At 38.4% G+C, this 17000-nt stretch overlaps 1 long non-coding RNA gene across 1 annotated transcript in view; it reads right to left on the reverse strand.

Annotated features, from left to right (window-relative positions):
- LOC117099671 overlaps positions 1-17000 on the reverse strand; it is a 134765-nt gene that overhangs the window by 96216 nt on the left and 21549 nt on the right. The window lies entirely within an intron of this gene.

A 17000-nucleotide genomic window follows, 5' to 3' on the forward strand; every position in this document is an offset into this window, starting at 1 on the left:
TGGAAATATCTTCAGTGTTCAGAAAGCACCAACAGCCATTCATTTCAGTATTAATCCAGTAGGACATTTTCTGACCTCTTTAATCTCTTCCCTCCCCAAACACCAGCTCTAAGTGGTCAGAAATTACTATGATGAACAAGCTGGTGAGAGGAGCATAGAAGCCTTAGATGGGCCTTAGATGGGTTAAGAGAAGAGAAACCAGCTCTCCTGCCTGATGTGAAACTTCCCATCTGCTACAGAGGAAGGAGAGGAATCCACATTGTAAAGAATTTTGAGTTTGGAGTATAACCTGGTAATGATCTTCCTAATTACTGAACTGAGCCTGTGTTTTGTGATTTAACTTTACTGTAAGACATTGTATATCGATTATTATTATTTAAGAAAATTCCATGAGGCCTGTCAAGGACAGAGAAAGAGTTGGCCCAGAGACAACTTTAAAGGGAGAAAGGAAACTAATATAAAGTCATCTTTGCATTACACTCTGAGTTGTGCTTGTTCGACACAAAAATTACATGGACATTTGTGCTTCTGACCAAGAGTGGACTTCATGACATGTCAGTAGGAATGAGTATTTTTGCCATCATGCTATTGTTGTTATATGCCTCATAGACAAGCCCTTTTTCATTTAGAGAAACTGCAGTTGATATTGTTATTTATATGCCAAAGTAGTGTTTAAAGGAGACTTACAGCTCTTGTTTTCAGGGAGTATTTTTACTCTGAAAGGCACAAGCCTTCTATGAATTGTCTACAAAATGTCATCCTTCTTACAAATCAGCTGCAATTGTGCCTTTGTGTTATTTGTTTCACTTATATGGAATTTATTCACTGGCTTCTATTATAATTTTGATCACACATGCATGTTTAATTATTATCATGTATGTGTGCTCTTTCCCCATTTAGACGGCATTCTCTTTGAGGACAGATATTTCAATATATTACTTTTCAAATCAATCCATAGTGTCTGACAGAACTTTATTCATAGAGCTCAAGAAATATATAAAGTCTGGCCGGGCGCGGTGGCTCAAACGTGTAATCCCAGTACATTGGGAAACCAAGGCAGGCGGATAACCTGAGGCCAGGAATTCGAGACCAGCCTGGCCAACATGGTGAAACCCTGTCTCAACTAAAAATACAAAAATTAGCTGGGCATAGTGGTTCATGCCTGTAGTCCCACCTACTCAGGAGGCTGAGGCAGGAGAATCGCTTGAATCCAGGAGGTGGAAGTTGTAGTGAGGTGAGATGGCACCACTGCATTCCAGCCTGGGTGACAGAGTGAGACTCCACCTCAAAAACAAAGAAAAGAAAAGAAAAGAGAGAGAGAGAGAAAGAAGGAAGGAAAGAAAGGAAAGAAGGAAGGAAGGAAGGAAGGAAGGAAGGAAGGAAGGAAGGAAGGAAGGAGGGAGGGAGGGAGGGAGGGAGGGAGGGAGGGAGGGAGAAAGAAAGAGCAAAAGAGAGAAAGAGAGAAAGAGAAAGGAAAGGGAAAGAAATATATAAAGTCTGGAAATGTAAGTTAAACTCAGTTTCATTTTGTGACCTCAAACACTTGTTTCCATTTAGATATCAGCTTTATGCTAAAGAAGGCTTTCAAATAAAGATGCATTTAGCTGTGTGCTTGTATTTAAAAGTCTGCTGTAAGTATATGCATATTTTTTAATTAATTTTATTTGACAAATAAAAATTGCGTGTGCATTGGCAGGGGCAAGAGGGCTGACTAGATGTAGCCAGAAAATGCCTCTTCTACTGAGAGAAACCAAAAATTTCAAGTAAGTCATCACACTTCAAACAGATCTTTTGAGAGAAAACACTGAAAATCAATAGGGAGGTGACGCAGACACTATAGTTGAAGAAGGAAGAAGCTGGGAAGTCTGCTCAGAGATGCCAAGTGCCAGGACTGGTCTCTGGCCCTGAACTGGACCTAAGGAAGGGCTAAATGAAGGAACTCTGTGGCACAACACTCTCACTGCAGACCTTTGGGATCTTAATTAGTGGCATTCCCACAACCCCCACAGACATTTAAACTGGCATGTGGAGCCACCTGGAGATCAGGCAGAGGCACAGCTCAAACCTTTGCAGAATCCAGAAGGTTTCAGTGCTCAGTACTGCTGCAACAAAACACCCCCGTAAGGCACCCATCCCCATAGACCTCTGATCTTTCACTCAGTGGCTGCAGCTTCTGCTCTCTGCCAGGCCAGAAGACAGAAGAGTTGCCATTGCTGCAGGACTGTGGTGCATCCAATCAATAAGTTCCATCATTGGTTGGCCCCTCCCAAGAGTGCCTGTCTAGCCACTCTAACAGGATGGTGTTCACAGCACAGCGCCCCCTGCCCTCCATACAACCTGAATGTTTGGCTGGTGGCCTAGGAGCAGTTCAGCCCCTCCAGCACAGCCAGTGCTCAACCCTCCGGGGCCAGAGGACAAATCCGTGGGCCCAGTACCAGCTCCTCAGGAATTCAGCACACACCCACGGGTATCAAGTTGAGATCTGGGGCCAGAACTCAAGCAAAAGAGGAGCTTTCCCCCACTCTCAGAAGAGACAGGAGTGAGATGCAGGTTTATATGCCAATGCAGGAACTTGCCATCCCTCCCTCCACAAAACTAGTCTGGAAAGAGTGTGGCCTAACAGCCAGCCACAGTTCCTTCCCTAGGGAGTTCTATGGCCCAGAACATCTGGAGTGGCTCAGCAATCTGGGCATAGAAGGCCTGGGACAAGCCTAAATGGTAGGGCCTGTTCCTGGGGCAAACATGGACGAAAACCTGCCGGCTTGGGGGAGCATGAGTTAGGCAGGCACCACAGTTGTTGACTGGGCTGAAAACCCCAGGCTGCAGCTGTCTTCTTAGTTGTATATCCATGGTAATACTGCCATGACCAGGGATCCTCTGCCCTTGACCCATTGTACCAACAGACCACTAACAGACACAACCTCACAACCTGCTCTGACTCTCACAAGCATAGGGGACCAGTGGACACCTGGCAAGTTGAAGATCTCCTGGTGACTTTATCCTCATCTGTGAGTGCACATAAAAGAGGAAGGAGTGCAGCCCACCAAAGCTCCTCTTGGGGCAAAGGGAATGTGAGCTCAGTGCGATTAGTTGAAGGGGACATCACCAAGGCTTGGAAAACGACTTAAGAGGGACTTATCTCTCAATCTCCTGCCTCCCCTCCTCAGAGCACTGCTGTATACACACTGAAAAACAAAAGGGGTACACAATTGGGTAACATCCTATCTGCTAGCCCTTACTCTTACATGCTATATACTGGACTGAAGCCTTAATTACACCACCAAACAAATATGCATTCCTCCAACACACAAAGCATCTGAAACCCACCACAGGACCCTATCTACAACCTAGGAATCTTTACAGAGACATAACCATCTGAAAATACCCAGAAACAAAACCAGTTGACTATAAACAATATTCACAAAGTCAAACCCTCAAGAGATACAAGATAAAAAACAAAAAGACCTATCCAAGTAACAGTAAATTCAAAAAGAAAAAGAAACACCAGCTCCCTCAGATAAGAAATCAGCTAATTCAAAAGAACTCCAGTAATTCAAAAAGCCATTTAAAGGTTCACACTCACCCTATAACAATGAATCCTAACCAGATTGAAATGTCTGAAATGACAATAATAGAATTCAGAATCTAGATGACAAGGAAGCTCAACAAGATCCAAGAGAAAGTTGAAAGCCAATTTAATGAACCCAGAAAAAGAGATTCAACATTTAAAAGATGACACGGCCACACTAAGAAAAAAAGCAAAGTAAACCTCTGGAATTGAAAAATTAACTACAAAAATTCCAAAACATAATTAGAAGCCCTTGCAAAAGATTAGACCAAACAGAAGGAAAAAAAAAAAAATCAGAGCTCGAAGATTGGTCCATTAAAACAACCCAGTCAGACAAAAGAAAAAGAAAAAACGATTTTAAAAAATGAACAAAGCATCTGAAAGTTATGGGATATTTAAATCAATCAATTCTATGCCTCACTGGCATTCCTTACAGAGAAAAAGAGAGAGTAAGCAACTTGGAAAACATATTTGAGGATATAGTCCACGAAAATTTTCCCAATCTCACAATAGAAGTCAACATGAAAATACACTTAAATCAGAGAACCCCTGCAAGCTACTCCACAAGATAAACATTTAAAGCGCAGAGTCATCAGATTTTCCAAGGTCAACACAAAAGGAATAAGCTTAAAGGCAGCTAGAGAAAGGGTTACATAGTGTAAAAAGGGAATCCCATTAGGCTAACAGTGGATTTCTCAGCAGAAACCTTACAAGTAAGAAGGGAGTAGAGGCCTATTTTTAGCATTCTCATAGAAAATAAATTCTAACAAGGATTTCGTATCTGGCCTAGCTAAGCTTTATAAGTGAAGGAAAAAGAAAATATTTCCCAGACAAGCAGTCACTAAGGGAATTTGCTACCATGAGACCAGCCTTACAAGAGAAGCTTAAGACAGTTTTAAACATGGAAACAAAAGAAAGATACCTGCTACCAAAAAAATAAAATAAATGTAAGTACATATGCCACAGACCCTATGAATAAAACAACACAACTGAGACTACAATGCAACCAATTAACACCACCACAACAGAAACAAAACCTCATATATCAATATTAGCCTTGAATGTAAATGCCCCACTTAATAGACACAGAGTAGCAATTTGGATAAAAATCAAGGCCTAAACTTGTGCTGTTTTCTAGAGACCTATCTCACATGTAAGACACCCATAGGCTTAAAGATCAATTACACAAATAGAAAACAAAGCAGACAAAGTAGAGCAGGGGTTGCTATTCCTGTATCAGATAAAACAGACTTTAACAATAGTATAAAAAAAATAAAGGGACAAAGAAGGTTGTTACATAATGGTAAAGGGTTCAATTCAACAAGAAGAATTTAACTTTCCTAAATATATGCACCCAATATTGGAGCACCCAAATCCATAAGACAAGTACTTCTAGACCTATAAAAAGACTGAGACAGCCAGACAATAATAGTGGAGAACATTAGCACCCCACTAACAGAGTTAGACAGATCACCGAGGCAGAAAACTAACAAAGAAATTCTGGAATAATTGACTTGACTAATTGGACCTAATAGACATATACAGAATACTCCACCCAACAACCACTTACAAAATATACATTATTCTTGTTTGCACACAGTACATAGTCTAAGATAAACCACATGCTCAACCATAAAGCCAACCTTGATAAATTCAAAAAAGTCAAAATTATACCAAGCATATACTCAGACAACAGTGGAATCAAAATAGAAATTAATACCAAGAGGATCTCTCAAAACCACACAATAACAGAAATTAAACAACTTGCTCCTGAATGACTTTTGGATAAATAACTGAATTAAGGGAGAAATTTAAAAAAATTTGAAACAAATGAAAACAGAGAAATAACATTCCAAAATCTCTTGGATATGGGGAAAGCAGTGTTAAGAGAAAAGTTCATAGCGCTAAATGTCTACATCAGGAAATCAGAAATATTTAAAATTAATGATGTAATATTGCACCTAAAGGAACAAGAACAAACTAATCCCAAAGCTAGCAGAAGAAACAAAATAGCTAAAATCAGAGCTAAACTAAATGAAATTGAGATTCAAAAAACCATACAAAGGATTGATAAAAAATGAAAAATTGCTTTTCTGAAAGGATAAATAAGATCCATAGGCTGCTAACTAGATTAACAAAGAAAAAATCAGAGAAGATCCAAATTAATACAACCAGAAATGATTAATATGACATTAGAACTGATCCCACAGAAATACAAAATATTCTCAGACTTCTGTGAACACTTCTATACACACAAATGAGAAAATCTAGAAGAATGGGTAAATTCCTGGAAACATACAACTTCCCAAGATTGAATCAGGAAGAAATTGAAACCCTGAACAGACCAATAACAAGTTCCAAAATTTAAGCAGTAACAGAAAAACCTACCAATCAAGAGGAAAAAAAAAAAAAAAAAAAAAAAAAGCCCTGGACCATATGGATTCCCAGCCAAATTCTATGAGATATACAAAAAATAGCTACTACCAAACCTACTGAAAATATTCTAAAAAAAAAAAATGAGAAGGAGAAATTTATTCTTAACCTATTCTATGAAAGTAGTATTATCTTGATTCCAAACTCCAGCAAAGACACAACGAAAGAAGAAATCTACAGGCCAATATCCCTAATGAACAAAGATAAGAAAATCCTCAACAAAATACTAGCAAACTAAATCCAGCAGCACATCAAAAAGTTAATTCACCACTATTGAATGAGCTTTATTTCTGTAATGCAAAGTTGGTTCAACATATGCAAACCAATAAATGCAATTCACCACATAAACAGAACTAAAAATAGAACCATATGATCATCTCAATAGACACACACACAAAAGCTTTCCATAACATCCAACATCTCTTTATGATTAAAAAAAAAAAAAAAACCCTCAACAAACTAGGCATCAAAGAAACATGCCTCAAAATAATAAGAGCTATCTGTCACATACCTATAGCCAACCTCATACTGAACAGGCAAAAATTGATAACATCTCCTTAAGAACTGGAATAAGACAAGAATGCCTAATCTCACTACTCCTATTCAACATATTATTGGAAACCCTAGCCAGAGCAATCAGGCAAGAGAAAGAAATAAAAGACATCCAAGGTGAAAAGAGGAAATCAAATTATCTGTCTTCACTGATGAAATGATTCTATACATAGAATGCCCGAAAACTCCACCAAAAGGCTCCTAGACCTGAGAAATCACTTCAGTAAAATTTCAAGATACAAAATCAAACTACAAATATTAGTGCATTTTTTACATGCAAAACATTCAAGCTGAAAGTCAAATCAAGAACACAATCTCATTTACAATAGCTACAAAAATAATAAAATACTTGGAAAGACAGCTAACTCAGGAGGTGAAAGATCTCTACAAGAAGAACTACAAAGCACTGCTGAAAGAAATCAGAAACAACGCAAACAAATGGAAAAACAATCCACCACGTTCATGAATTGGAAAAATTAGTATTGTTAAAATATTTATGCTGCCCAAAGCAATCTATACATTAAATGCTATTCTTATCAAATCACCAATGTCATTTTTCAAAGAATTAGAAAAAATTATTTTAAAATGTATTTGGAACCAAAAAAGTGATGGAATAGCCAAAGCAATCTTGAGCATAAAGAACAAAACCAGGGGCATCACATTACCCAACTTCAAACTATACTATGAGGCTACGCTAAACAAAACAGCATGGTGCTGATTCCAAAAATAGATACAGAGACCAATGGAAAGAATCAAGAACTCAGAAATAAGGCACCATATCTACAATCAACTGATGTTCAACAAGATTAACAAAAATAAGCAATGTAGAAAGGATTCCCTATTCAGTAAATGGTGCTGGGAAAACTGACTATCCCTTTGCAGAAGAACAAAACTGTACCCCGACCTACCACTGTATATATATGAAAATTCACTCCAGATCAATTAAAGACTTAAATGTAAGACTTGAAACTCTAAAAATACTAGAAGAAAACTTAGGAAATATTCTTCTGAACATCAACCTTGACAAATAATTTATGAGCAGGTCCTCAAAAGCAATTGCAACAGCAACAACAAAAAAATTGACAAGTGGGATACAATTAAAGTAAAGAGCTTCTTCACAGAAGAAACTATCAACAGATTAAACAGACAACCTACAGAATGGGAGAAAATATTCATAAACTATGAATTCAACAAAGGGCTAATACCCAGAATCTATAAGTAACTTTAAAAAATCAACAAGAAGAAAACAAATAACTCTATTCAAAAGTGGGCAAAGGACATGAACAGACACTTTTTAAAAGAAGACATACAAGCAGCTAACAAACATGTAAAAAATGCCCAGCATCATTAATCATTAGGGAAATACAAATCAGAACCACAATGAGATACCATTTCACATCTTTGGTTCAGCTATTAATAAAAAGTCAAAAAGTAACACATGCTGGTGAGGCTATGGAGAAAGGAACGCTTTTATGCTGCTGGTGGGACTGTAAATAACTTCAGCCACTGTGAAAATCAGTTTGAAGATTTCTTAAATAACTAAAAATAGAGCTGCCATTTGACCCAGGAATCCCATTACTGGGTAGAAACCCAAAGGAAAAATAAATCATTCTACCAAAAAGACACATGGACTTATGTGTTCATCACACCAAAGACATGGAATCAATAGAAAAGACATGGAATCAATCTAGGTGCCCATCAACGGTAGAGTGAACAAAGAAAATATGGTACATGTACACTATGAAATACTATGCAGCCATAAAAAATAAAATCATGCCCTTTGCAACAACATGGATGCAGATGGAGGCCATTATCCTAAGCAAATTAACACAGAAATGCAAAACCAAATGCCCCATTTCTTACTTGTAAGTGGGAGCTGAATCTTGGGTACACACAACCAGAATGATGAGAACAATAGACACTGGGGACTCTAAAAGGAGGGAAGTAAAGAGGAAAGTAGGGAGAGATGGGGACAAGGGCTGAAAAACATTCTATTGGGTAGTATGTTCACTATCTGAGTGACAGGATCAACAGAAGACCAAACCTCCACATCATGTAATATACCCTTGTAATAAGCTTGCATGTATATGCCCTGAATCTAAAATAAAAGTGGAAACTTAAAAAACTTGTACATATTATTTACATGTTGTTTTGAAATCAATATGTATACAATGTAGAATGGCTAAATTGAGCTAGGTAACTTATTATGATCTCACGTATTCATCATTTTTTGGTGCTGAGAATACTTCAAATCTACTCTCTTAACAATTTTCAAAAATTAAGTATAGTAACCAGGCTAGCTCTCTTGAACTTCTTCCTGCTACCTGACTGAAATTTTATGTTGTTGACCAACATTTTCCCAGCCCCTGGGACAACCAGTGTACCCTCTGCTTTTATGAAGTCTACTGTTTAAGACTCCACATTTAAGTGAGATCATGCTGTGTATTTGTCTTTGTGTGACTGGTTTATTTCACTTAATGTAATTTCCTCCAGATCCATCTATGTTGTTGCAAATGATAGGATTTCCTTATTTTTAAAGACTGAATAGTATTCCCTTGTGTATATATGCCACACTTACTTTATCCATTCATCCACTGATGGACACTCAGATTGTTTCCCTATCTTGGCTGCTCGGAATAGTGCTGCAATGAACATGGAAGTGCACATTATCTCTTTAACATACTGATTTCATTTTTTATATACAAATGATCTTTTAAGTGAAATTTTTGGAATGTGAAAGAAAAGAAGGCAGAAGAGAGCAGGAGAACAAAATTGATTTCTGCATTAGGAAATTACTGGTTATTATTTTTCTCAAGGGAGAGCAGATAGTCATATTTATATGTTGCACAGAGATTACATGATGACAGAAAAGGTGCTACGTGCACATTTATTCTTAATGCTGCTCAGTGTGCTTTGACCTGCCTGCTAATGTTTTAAAATGTGGTTTTCAACATTAAGCTTGTATTATTGCAGATGTTTGCCCGTTTTCTCTGACACAGTTGACACTCTGAGAAACAAAACCTACAAAGATCATGTATTTATTCATTTTCATTCAATTATTTATTCAACAAATGTGTTTGAACATGTACTAGTTATAGTCAATGGGCTTTTAAAGTTCCAGAACTGCACTCCCCACACAGCAGCAGCCACTTTAACCACACTCCCTAGATCACTGTCTCCATTTTCTTATGAGATTGAGCATCAAGTGATTTGGTTTGAATAAGCCACAGTGAATACTGCTGCCTCCTTGCACAACTCCACTAGCTAGCATATTGCTTTTCATTTTATATTTAGCTCATCTGCTGTCCTAAATTTAACAATTACTTCAATTTAAAGAAACATGGTAACAAAACTATTTGCAAAGCCAACTACACTTATTTTTCATTTGCTGTTATTTTGATATAGCATTTAAATCTTGTGCACTGACACAAACTGCCGTTGAAAATGCAAGTTTAGGGAAACACACTGGGAGATCAGACAGTAGAGCCAGAGTAGCTAAAAATAATCATGATCCGTTTATGGTTAACCCTATTCAACAAGCTGAAATTTACAATTATTTGATTTTATCTTTAATCCATTTCAGCTCAACGTAAAGAAAATCAATACTGAAGAGTAAAAATTATCTCTAGAAAAAAATACATAATTAAACAGTATGTATTAAGTAACTACAGTGCAAATAACTGTGTTATTTAGATGGATAAAAGGAAACACTATATAATGTTCCTTACATTTAAGTGGGATGGATAAAACATGAAGCATTGAGTTACGTAGAACTCAATTCTACATAACTTTATTCTATGTAAATGTGAGCAAAGAAGAAAAAAAATGTATGGAGGCTGTTAAAAAGGTAAAATTAAAGCAGGTCTTGTGGGAAGAAGATAAATTGGGAGTTGCCTCTTGAAAGCAGCGATGTATTTGAACACAAACAGGGACAGTTAAGGGAACCACTGAGGTGGTAATTAGCATCAAATGAGGTCAGAAGTCCATCAGTTCTTTTGGTTGAAGCAGAATCTTGGTTAAGAATTAGTGACAATAAATGAAACAGAAAGTTATGGGGTACTAAGAAATACCGGATTGACACAAAGCATAATACTACCCTCGAACAGAAAAAGCAGCATAGAGGTGTCAAAGTCGTCACCCTAGAAAAAGTTTACTCTTAAAGTTTCACCCACAAGGATATCTACAGAGGTGCTGATTTTCCAGCTGGAGCAGCTATTGATTTGTAAGTACATTCCAATCTTTTTCCAAACTGTCTCAGTAATGGATATGAAGTGAGGGAGGCAAAGGAAAAGATGGCTTAACTTTTTAGAAGTAATAAGAAACTTTCATGCCTTATAGAGATTAACTATCTCACCTCATATTATCAACTGATTTTATTGAAATAGTCACATTATATTTGCATTAAAAGAGTGTAAGGAACTTGTACAACAATTACAAATAGTGATTGTTTTACTCCCAGTAACATTTTAGTGATGAGTCAAAATTCTCATCTGAAATATCCTGTCTGAAATACCATAGAACTGTAGACAGTCTTCTGTGTAACAAATATTCATTTTTCACTGTGAAGAAATTCATAGAAAGTAACCATCAATATTATCAAATAGCAAAATTAGGTTACAGTCTGTACATTCTCAGCTGAGCTTACAGGTCAGATATTTTCGGCCATTTACAGACGACTTAAAGGTTATTACTGCTACTATAAAACAGGAAAATATATACCATAAAAATTACTAATTGAATTTCTGTACAGATGAGCTGCATAAACCTTTGCTTCAGATGTTGATCATCTTAATATTTTCCTTAAACTTAATGATGGAGGCTCCATTCAGTGTATTTTATGTAACTATTTTAACATTGTAGAACATATTACTGTGAGCAAAAAATTAGTATTAATAAATCAATTCTCAGCCACAAATATGTTTATGGTATAAGCTTATAAGATGTACAGCACACTAGATTGAGTTCAGTGGTAATAAGGGCACAAATTTGATATCAAACATCTTGGTGATAAATTCTTTCATAATTTCACTACACTATAAAAATTCCCGTCATTGATATTTTGTCTGGTTATATCTGTCTATTCTGGCCCAATATGAGACAAATGTGATTTAAAAACAGATTGTGAAGAAAAAGTACTTTTCTACAAATGATTGTTTAACAGTTGTGAAGTCAGAGAAAGTAGATATTCTGACATATAGGATGATCTGAATCAACCAACCTCATCTTTGCATAATCCTGGCTATTCTTGCTTATTTCTTTTTTGACATGAACTTTTGAACCGCCCTGTCTAATTAAATATAAATTTATCCAAATTTTTATTGGGTCAGCATTAAACTTTAAAATAATGATGTTAAATCTTTTCATTAAGAAAACATAGTACGCCTTTCCATTTGTTCGATATTCTGTCTTAGGTTGGGATCCCCAGTAGACAGACACTGAGATGGAAATTTGCATCCCAAAGGTGGATTGAGGATTGTTTATCTATGATGGAGTGACAAAACCACGACTGGGCTATGGAGAAAGCTGAACTGGGGTGCAGAACAGAAGCTTCAGCCTCACTCGTGGGGAGCTCTGGAGCTGAAATAACTCGTCGAAGATTTCCCAAATTTGAATAAGGGCTCTGTACTCCTGCATTCACCAGTCATGGTATAAAAGCTTCAGTTCACCTAAGGGGGGTTATAACACTGTATGGGTCAGCTACCTAAGGCTGAGGAGAATGCTCAGGGAGGGATTCAGCTGTGATTAGTCAACAGGCAACACTCCTGGCAGCTGGGAGAATCAGTGCCTTACTCTTGCCAGAGGAGTCTGGTATACACACCATATCATCCACTACTATCCATGTTTATGTTGCTAAGATTCACTTACTTCATATAATAAGTGTGCCCCATCTAGGAATATCTTCTCTAGAATTCTGGTCATCCTCTTGCCTGGAAAAACCTATGAGGAAGGTGACCAGGACTAACTAAACCCCCTCTGTTACAATTTTATTGGAGCTGCAACTGATATTCATTATTCCCCTTCTGCACTAAGATGCTGTCTTCTCCTCAACCACAGCTAGCACCTCTCCTGGTTTAAGTGATAATGGGATGATCCAGACCATCATCCCCGAGGGATCTGAGCCCCTGGTCTTCATCACCTTCTTAGTCCATGGCTTCTGCATTTTTCTATTTAGCATAAATATAAGCAAGGGAGTATCAAGAGAGACTCAGTGGATCACCTAGGTGACAAACATTCTTCCCTATACCCAACGTGTGACTGAAGACCTACCTCCTCCTTATGGCCAGGACACATTTCCTTGCCTGCTGTTCTCCTAGCCCAAGGAATCTGAAGTGACCAGGTGGCAGCCATACACAAGTCTGACGGTACTATTGCTATGTTCCCTGGCAAAAGCGTTGTTTCTCTGGGAGCCCAGATCTCAGACATGCCTGAAGTTGTGGGGAATAGCAGCACAAGTTCCTCAAGTGGGTTCCTGGGAATGATAGTAAGCAGGGATACTGCTGCTTCATGGATCCAGGTGTCTCCTATCTATGGGGAGTGCATCATTACATAAAAATTGTTGATTTCCACACTATGGCTTAGAGAATGGCACTCCATCCTCCTAGAGCATTAGCTCCAAGCTGGTGACACTGATGATACAACTGAGCCATTGCATAACGCAATCAATCTGGTAACTTCTAGGTGGTGTATTATACAACCAATTCCCACTCCTTCAGCTCCTCTGCCTAGCTATTTGTAGTTGATTCTGGATGCAACATTTCCATCCTACAATGGATTGCTAGTGAGCCGATCTAACTTTCACCCAGCTCATGGTGGGCAGTTCAAGCTGCATAGTGGCCTAATCTCCCATGGACAAGCACTCCATCTCTGCCAGGAAACATTAGCATGCCAGGAGCTGTGAATGGTGCATCCGTATCTCTTATAGATGTTATAGGTATCTAAGTTGTAATGCTTTTATTGGGGTTTGCCATCAACTCCACATGGCAACTTTTCTCACCACAGATACCTCTAATACTGTAGGGTTTGCTGGGTCATATGGCCCAGATAGCAGGGCTAATTGCAGGAGAGTCTACAACTTCTGTAGAGTCCTTTTCTTCTGTAAGCAGCACTCAAAGCTGGAAGCCGTCTGTGTTACTTGGTAGATAAGTATTCTACCAAAGTGTGGAATGAGCTGTCTCTCCGATTTAAAGAGGTTTAATGGGTGTTGTGCTTTTCTCTTAGTGGTAGGGTCTGGAAAGTGTAATAATTTGTATTTATGTTGGAGAGGATGTCCTAACATTTTCCAGATCAATCAATTGCTACAAACTTCACTAATGTGATAGGTCTCTGAACCTCAATAGGTTTTTTCTCTCACTTTCTGGGGCACATATATACTACCAATGACTTGAATATACTTGTGACTTCTTGCTCATCCAGATCATTGGACCATATTAGAGGATGGAAGAGTTAATATAGCCCCAAGGCAAGCATGTAAATATGTACTGTTGTCTATCCTATTTGAACTGACCTTCCCACATAATATGGTTGGCAGGAGTTTTTCTGGATTTTCCTAATATATCTACTCTAGCAAGTTTATTTATCTTAGCCTTTGAATCCATATTGTATCATCTATGGAGCTCTGTCCTTTTTAATTTACTCATTGTGGACTATAGTTTTTTGCAAAATGCCTATCAAATAGTATAGAAGTGTTATCTCATATGGTCCTTGCTAGGGTATAAAATCCCTTGACAAAGAAAAGTATTCCTAAATCAATAAACTCTCTCGTCCAACTTTTTATTGTCCTCCTTGAACCAGCCTTCTCAGGATCCAGTCAAAAAATACTTTCTTGGATCTTGCCAGTGTATCTTGGCCAGCTCCTTCAGATCTTTCTTTTTGTTGTTGTTGAGATGGAGTCTTGCTCTGTCGCCCAGGCTGGAGTGTAGTGGTGCAATCTTGGCTCACTGCAAGCTCTGCCTCCAGGTTCATGCCATTCTCCTGCCTCAGCCTCCTGAGTAGCTGGGACTACAGGCCCCCCCTACCACGCCCGGCTAATTTTTTGTATTTTTAGTAGAGATGGGGTTTCACCACATTAGCCAGGATGATCTCCATCTCCTGGCCTTGTGATCTGCCTTCCTCGGCCTCCCAAAGTGCTGGGATTACAGGTGTGTGCCACCTCGCCAGGCCCAGATCTTTCAATGTTAGTCACTTTTATCCCCTGGAAAGCTCAGAACTTTTCCATATGAGTTATGCACTTTCACCCTAGTCATTGGTCTGGTGGCAAGTAGAGACAGAAGATAAGTATAGGAGAGGAGAAGGGCACCTTGCCTTGTAAGACAGAGTCTCTGCATTGTATTTAAGCTACTGTGAAGTTCTGGCATTTAACAATGAGGAGCAAGACACTCCAGCAGACTCAGAGGATGCAGGGAGACGTGGAGTTTCAACAGCCTTAAAAGCATCAACCCATTTTTCCTATCCTAAGGCTCAAGTTCCCTCTGCTTTCCAGACAAGGTCAGAGCACAGGAAACTTGCCAGATTGAGTTTACCTTCTCTGGAGTTTTACTATCTTTTAAAATTAAGTCCTTCAGTCTTTTCTGTCCTCTGGCTGCAAGAAATAAGCATCCTTTCATATGCTAAAAAGGAGCCCTTCTGACTTTTTTATTTTACATTAAATCGGTGATTCATCACTTCATATTTCATCATCTTTCTCTAAAGCATAACTTGTATTCAACAATCATAAGATTCTATGGTAATTACAATTACTACTTACTCTGAACCTCTTGAGATCCTAAAATATTGCATCTGCCAATTAATTCCTTTCCTGATTTTCCATGCCAGGTCACCACTGGTGAAAGTCTTTACAACTGCATCACCAGAGTGTGCCAGAGCCTATCTGTACTCCATCTACCACCAGTGATGTTACCTACCATTTAATGATGATTCAACACTCTAATTTAGGATCTGTTTTCTTGATCCTCTCTTGGGACTGTCTTCGGTCAGGTGCTCTAAGAAAGACTCTCATGTGTAGATTTGCATGCAGGAAGTTTATGGAGGCATACCGTCATAAAACATCACCTGAGAGGGAATGCAAGCTGAATATCTGGCAGATAAAGAAGTTGAACTGACATACAGTTACAACAGAGGCCTTGGTTGATTATACCAGGAGCTCAGAAGCTAAGCTGGCTCTTCACAGATATAACAAATTAGAGGTAGCAATTAAGCCTGTGTCCTGCTTTATTGACCAGTCATTTCATGTTGTCTTCTCAGGATGTAATTGGCTTTTTGAACAGCAATACTTGATGTCAGACAACAATGAGGTCATAGCTAACCAACCAAATTAAAAGGAGAAAATGAAAATCTTTTGATATATTCAAGGTTGAGAAAAATTAATCCAATGTGCCCTTTTAAATATGTTTTCTTTTCTTTTGTCCCATTATCCCTTGAAAAGTTACCAAAAAACTTTCTTCAAGGAGAGAGGAAGTTATGAGATTCCAACCCTAGAAAGCATCAAAAAAAATTCCTAGATATCAGATGAGCTACTATAGGTTCTAACCTGCAGTCCATATGCATGGTTCCTCCAAGACCTCAGGAAACAGTCGTCACACTCTTGGACACAAGAAGGACAAACGTAAAACTTGAATAAAATGTCTGCTACCTGTAAATATCTAACATGCTTAATAAAGACCATTTGTTTATTTTAATGTAAAAGTAAAACCAAATACCGTAAGAGAAAAATGCTCAGACACAGTGGCTCACACCTGTATGTTGAAGGCCGAAAGAGTAAGGGTCGTGATCAACTCAGTATACCACTGGAGGCTATACGAGTAAACAACAAACTGTTCTCATAAATGCAGAGTGTTGGCAGACCAACAAACTGCATCGGCCACCCAGAAGGAATGCTGAGGGCAGTCATGACCCAGGCACAAGTGTTTCTTGTGATTAGGCACATCTGAAGCCTATTAGCAATAATGTGAACCTGGGCTCAATCGAGCAGCTGGCCAATAGTTACCTCCTCCTCCCTGCTCTTTCTACCCAATAAAAACAAAGGGCTGTGGAAACTCAAGGTTGCTGCCTTTGCTCACTAGAAGCAGGGAGCCCTCTTCTTCCCCTGGCCTCTTCCTTTAAAATAGTTACTTTTATCTTAAGTTTTTATTTCTACCTTCGTCCTCGGTCATTCAGTCTAGTAATGACAGTCTCAAGCAGTATCAGTAGTAACTGTTGTAATGATGGTCTCAAATAGTAACCGTGGCAGTCGGCCACACCTGTAATTCCAGTTTTGGGGAGGCCAAGGTGGAAGGATCACTTGGGGCCAAGAGTTTAAGACAAGTCTGGACAACATAAGGAGACTCCATTTCTACAGAGAAAAAAAAAATTAAGTTAGTGGTGCATGGTGGCCTGTGCCAGTAGTCCTAGCTACTTGAAAGACTGAGGTGGAAGATTCACTTGTTCAAGGCCAGAAGTTCAAGGTTAAAGT

This window comes from Trachypithecus francoisi, unplaced genomic scaffold, assembly GCF_009764315.1.
Source record: "Trachypithecus francoisi isolate TF-2019V2 unplaced genomic scaffold, Tfra_2.0 Lachesis_group17, whole genome shotgun sequence".
Classification (NCBI taxonomy): Eukaryota; Metazoa; Chordata; class Mammalia; order Primates; family Cercopithecidae; genus Trachypithecus; species Trachypithecus francoisi.